Source organism: Vombatus ursinus, unplaced genomic scaffold (assembly GCF_900497805.2).
Source record: "Vombatus ursinus unplaced genomic scaffold, bare-nosed wombat genome assembly UNPS02014847.1, whole genome shotgun sequence".
NCBI lineage: Eukaryota > Metazoa > Chordata > Mammalia > Diprotodontia > Vombatidae > Vombatus > Vombatus ursinus.
This window is the reverse complement of record NW_020954625.1, coordinates 6,133,846-6,139,845: the sequence shown is the minus strand read 5'-3', so window position 1 is coordinate 6,139,845 and position 6,000 is coordinate 6,133,846. Positions and strand designations below refer to the sequence as shown.

Sequence of the window (6,000 nt, the reverse complement as noted above, 5' to 3'; positions counted from 1 at the left end):
CAATCCAATAAACACCTGTTCTTCTATCAGATTATGCCTGACTTGAGAAGGTGGGAGTATATGCTCCTTGTTGATAAATTTCATTGGCTTTCTCCCTCTCTTGCCGTCTCTTTTTTTTATGTCTTAGATTAAAACTAGCCAATTTCGGAATTCTTACCTTATAAGATGTCTTCTCCGCTTGTGGCTGCCCATGAGTGCCTAGGGGGAAAGGTAACCCATAGGCAAACCTCCCAAGTTTTAGTCTTCTTGTCTCTCTCCTTTCCCTCTATCACGCGCCCCCTCCGCCACCCCGCTTCTGCCCCGAGTCCGGGGAGAGAGCAGGGGAAAGAATCCTCCTCCAAATTGGGGAAATCCACCTCGTGTTTTGTTTCTTGCTTCATAGAGCTGAGTCCAGCGAGAGCAGAGCTGGAGCTTCACTCCCAGAGGTCTGTCCAGGGGAGATACTGTTCCTTCAAAGGGCTGACCTTTCGGGGAGAAGCAGCAACCGCAACCCATTCAGCTCCCCTCTTGAGTTGTGAGCACAAACCTTTGCCCCCTCGCCCCTTTTAGCCCCTGTTCAGTCTGCCTAGGACTCCCTATTCTGCCTCAAGTCATGCAACTCTGCTTGCCTTTCCACTGTGGATAGTACAGCCATCAACCTTGGGGTCTCCCTCCCTTGCAAGAGCCAGATTGACTATGCTTGGAGCCTGGTACGTATTGGTGCAAGGGCTTTGCGGGACCCTCTTGGGGTTGGAGGTGCCGAATCTGAGTCCTCTGCAGGACAGACAAAACTATCCCCCAGGGTTCGCTTGGGAGATTGGTACAGTACTTTCTCTCTGAACTTAGAGAGTTTCAAAGTTTGTACTGGAGGCTTGTGCTGAGTAGAGAGCTGGAGGTCACTCACTGCCCCAGAGTGTTTAACCGGATACGTTTAACTACTGCCCCGGGAGGGGGAGTGGGGTGAGGGTGGATTTGAAATAGCGCTTTACCCCAAACCTAGGCTCGGGCTCTGACGTGGAGTTTTTCAGGGCAACGCGGCCAGGACCGGGGTGGGGGTGGGGTGGGAGACCCGAAAACTGGGGAGTGGTGAAGGTGGGGAATTCCTAACTCTGGGACTGGACTTGTGTTGGCTAAAGCTGTTTGGGGAGTTTTGGGAAAACTATGGGAGGAGCAGAAGGCGCCCTTGAGTCAAGGCCAGGCGGGGTTATTCCCCCGGGAGTCGTTCTCTTCCCACCCCCCAAACCCCCCCCCCCCGCAGTCCTTTGACTCGGAGCGCTGGGGAAGCCAATGGGAAGGTGTGAGGTGTACTCCGAATTCTTCTCTCTCTCACTCTCTCTCTCTCTCCATCCCTCCCTCTCTCCCTCTCTCCCTCCATCCCTTTCTTCCTCCTTCCCTCTTCCACTACCCCCTATCTCTTTCTACTTTTCCCCTTTTTCTTTCTCTATTTCTCTCTCTCTTTCTTTGGTAAACAATGCCTTCTCTCCGAGAGAACTCACTACTTTCTTGGCCTTGGTCCCCAGCCTCGCTGGCTGCTCTATGCTTGCCACGGGAACTCAGCGCTGGGGGTGTAGGGAGCCCCAGGGAGGACCATTTTCCTTCTTCCCAACTCCTGCCCCTTCTCCACTGGAATGGGAAGAAAGAGGGAGTGGCTACCCCCTCCCCCATACCTTTCAAAATTTGCAAGACCTCTGGATCTGGGGGTGCAGGGTGCCTCCTCAACCTGCAGGAGTTCCCTGTTGCACTTAAAGGACGTTGGAGGTTTAGGATGCTAGAGCGCTCAGGAGGGCCAAGAGGTTGTTCTAGGAGTTGGTGAGCGAAAAGGGCCCTGGTGGTATTGTGACCAGGAGGCGCCCCGCTACCTTTAAAAGGGCCCCCAGAGCACATGTTTCACCTTTCTTTCCCCACCCCGACCCCTGCGCCCCCATGTTCTCCTTGGAGAAACGCTTGTTTGTTGATCAAGCCACTCCTGATCCAGAGGGGTGGGGGACTTCAGAAGCGAAGGAGTTTGCTGGGCCAGTGGGGGCGTCTTGCAGTGATGTTAAGGGAGAGCAGGCGTTGGTTTAGTTCAGGCTTTTTTAGATAGAAAGGAAGTTGACCTTAGCACATATGAGGTATGACTAACCTTATGTCAGAATGATGATTTTTAAAACTATGCCTTGCCCAGGACCTGGGTTCACAGCACGCGTTGGGCAGCTCCTTCACGCTGTGTAGGATCTGCCCAACTTCTATCGGATCCCTAGGCTTTGAAGAGATCTCCCTGGACAAGTAGGTTCAAGGGAAAGGGTGGGTTCTAGGTTATTGGGACGTGATCTCAGTCGTGTTGCACGTGAGACTGGGAAAGGCATAAGGGCAGAGTGAAGGAATTAGTCTTAATGTCATTCAAAACTGGTAATGTGGAAGGTTGGTTGTAGGTGATTTAGTTTCGGGTTCCCCGCCCCCCTTGGGATAATTTAGGTTTTCCCTGGATGATGTAAGCAATACAACTACATAGTTAGGATTGTGACAAATGGTATTTGCCAGGATGGCAGGTAGTACTAATCTTTCCAAGTGAAAGAGGAAACCAAAGTAGGGAATATATCGAAGTTTCAGCAAAAATTAAACTCAGTGTAAATAAAGCTTAAAGTTAAGCGTCTCTAAGAGAAGTAGCTTAAGAATGACCCAGGGACGGGTTTTCTCTCTCTCTCTCTCTCTCTCTCTCTCTCTCTCTCTCTCTCTCTCTTCATCTCTCGCTCTCTCTTTCCCCACCCTCATTTTCTCCATCTGGGGCAGTAATGTGAACTTTGGGAATGAGTGCTTGAGGTTTTTCAGGCCAGGGGATCAAGGCAATACAAAATATCTCTGTTGCTACTGCAAGCCTTGCGTTTTGTATTAGTATTACAGTGTACAGCTTAGAGCTTAGGACCTTGGGAGGGGGTGGGGGGGGGGACGTGGAGCGGCACATAGCATGCTGAGCCTGGGGGACTTTGAGAAGGCAGCTGTTTTTGTTCTCTCGTGGTCACTGTGACCAGATAAGTAACCTCATCAATGTGTTGTTCCTTCTTTTACCATCGATTTTTCCTTCAATTCTCCCTCCTCACACTCATCCCCCTCCCCCAAATATTGGCTACATTAGGGACGCAGGATAATAGAAATGAAATTGATGGGGCATCTTAAATAATTCCTTAGATTTGGGGCAAGTATATTTTAAAGCATATGGATGATTTTTGACCAGTTTTCAGAGGGCAAACACATATAGTAATAATAGCTAGTATTTTTTATAGACCTTTTAAGGTTTACAAAGCTTTATGTGTGTTATATCTCATGTGATCCTCACAACAGGTGCTATTATTATTTTCATTTTACAGATAAGGAAATTGAGGCTGAGAGGATAAGTGACCTCTAGGGCCATAGTGTCTGAGGTAAAATTAGAACCCAACTCTTCCTGACTCCAAGTCTAGCATTCTATCCACTGCTATCTACACAAATAAGATAATATTTGAAGATTGGGTTGTGTTTTCTCTGTCAGTAGTGAAGAATGAAGGGGAACATTTAAAAAAATGGGTCAAACGTAATGGTAATGTGACTTTATAATGCTAGATAATTTTATCACTGCCAAGTATATAGGCTATTAAGAAAAAGCAAGCAAAACTAAGCGTGTATTTGTAAAATCCTTCTGTCCTCAAAACTATTTGATTTTAGTCAAAACTTTTGAATTCAGGCAAAAATCATACAAGCAGTGATCCTGGCTTCAATTGTTCTCCCTAGGTGACAATTTAACATTTTTTCCTGAGAATTAACTACAGCATTTAGCATTAGTGTAGGGCACCTTTAGGACCCCTCCCGGAATTACCACTATTCTTTGCCCTTTGTTTCTCTTCCTTCCTCAACCTTCTTTATTTGTCTCTCCCCTCCCCCAGCCTCCAGAGTCAGTATATCTCTTTCCTGCATGCCTTTTTTCTTTCTCTTTCTACCTTTACTCTTTCTGATTTTTGGTGCTGATTACTCTTGGATTTTTTTTGGTCTGTCTTCTGTTCTTTCCCCCCTCTTCCCTTCCAATTGTTTGTCTTTGTCCTTGAGACTTTTGTGCCTTTTTGAGTATCTTCTCCCTCAATTTCCCTGCCCTTCCATGCCTTGGGTTTTTTTTTAAATCATTCTTGCCCCATTTTGGCTTCTCTCTTTCCCCTGTGCCACACCCCCCCAACCCCTTCTCATTTTCTATGCCTTTATTTCTCCCTTTTTGGCCTTTCTTTGCTCTCTGCAGGGCAGCCTTGGAGTTTTACATATGGAAGGGGCCTCTGATTAAATCTTGCAGTACTCTAGTCAGTTTCACTGAAGAGTCTTTCCATGTGTTCAGGGCTCTTTCACTTCCTGCAGTCACAAACTATCGAGGAATAGTCATTTTGTGCACTGCCTCTCCAGCTTTAGACACGGTAGAGCTGTAGGAGGGACTATGAATAGGGTGCTTCTTTACTTGAAGGTCCTTTTCAAGTCAGTTTCTCTCTGTCAAGTGCAGTAGCTTTTACCCACTGAGGGACTAAATGGGGAAACCATGAAATCTTGGTCAGTTTCCTTTTTCAGCTGGGTTGCACAAAATGCTATTTGCACTTTTTGGCTGCTGCTGGCAGCAGGCAGGATTGCAGGCTAATTTGAAATTGACCTGCGGAATGGCTGGTTACATCAGTTCAGCCACATCCTGCTCAGGGGATTTGGGGTGTCATGGAGGATGGAGATGTAGGTTGGGAGGGGGAAGGGAGATGGAGGTGGAGAGAAAAAGAATACACATTTGACTCTTGTTCTGGCACAGGCCTGTTGAAGTAGCTATTTCAATCCAAATTTAAAATTGACACAGTCTTAGAAAGTCACTCTTTAGTTTTCCTGTCAGGTGGTCTATTGCAGTAATTCTGAAGAATAAAGCATCTAAAGGAATCTCTATTATCAATAAAGTGAGATAATAGAGAAAAATATTATATTTTGATCCTATTTGCTGAGACTTGGCTTTAACAGTTTTGACCCCTTTGAAATGTGTCTAAATTCTTTGTTTTGAAATCTTAGAGTCCAAGTGTGAATCTAGCTCTTTCTGGCCTCTGTTTCTCATTTTCTGTTTTTTAATCTCCTTTCCCTCTCCCATAAATCCTCACTGTTTCCTCTAGACTTGGGAAGATACATTAGAGCAGAATAAAATTGACTTATGTATTTTGAAATGTGGAATTACAGTTATAATCAGAAGACATAGACAACTTGGCATTATGGATAAGAGAGCCAGCCAGGAACCCCTGAGGATCTGGGTTCAAATTTCATCTCTGATATTTAACTGCCTGTTTGACATTGAGCAAATTCCTTAACTCCCTAGTGTTCTAGTTGACTCTCTAAGATCATAGTTGCAGAAAAGGTGCTGTCCTGAATTGAGAGAGTTTTCTTTCCTGTGAGTTACTATGCCATTGAAATCATAGGTCCTTTTCCTATTCCTGTAATTAGTCATGGAAAATGAAAATGTGATTTTTAGTGATGAGTCCACAAGACAAATATGAATTTAATCAATAGAAGTTGAAAAAAATTATGATATCATTAAAATAATTTCACATTTCAAAGAATGCTTCATCAGATGTAAGCATATATTAAATGGGCTACTTGTTCATCTGATACTAGTTTATTTCAAGAAAAACATTCTAGGGCTTGTTCAGGAGGATTCAATTCTCTGGACAACTTACTTAATCACACAGAAAAAAAGGAGACATTTCATCAGTGGTTCCAAGAGTGGCAAAATTAGGTTCTTGCAGTAGGATGTGGGTTTTTTGTGTGTGTGTGTGTGTTTTTTTATTCCTTGGCTGGGTGGTACCCAATGGTCTGTCCCCTGCAGTTGGTTTTTTCAGGGGTCATTGCCCTCTTTCATGAGCTCATAGAAAGGTTGTTACCATTTAAAGAGGCCATATCTTCCTATTCCATACTCTTCATGCTTTTTTTTCTTTGGAAAGTGTCTTTTTGGAGATGAGGTTTGAACAGTAAACATAACCTTAATTATAACTCCTAATTTCTAAAGTGCTT

The 6,000-nt window shown here is 44.9% G+C and overlaps 1 protein-coding gene across 1 annotated transcript in view; it reads left to right on the top strand.

Annotated features, from left to right (window-relative positions):
* Positions 1-448: 448 nt before the first annotated feature.
* TET1 (tet methylcytosine dioxygenase 1) overlaps positions 449-6,000 on the top strand; it is a 166,052-nt gene continuing 160,500 nt past the window's right edge. The window contains exon 1 of the mRNA XM_027840713.1: positions 449-689. The gene's annotated coding sequence lies outside the window, so the exon portion shown is untranslated. The remainder of the gene's footprint in view (positions 690-6,000) is intronic.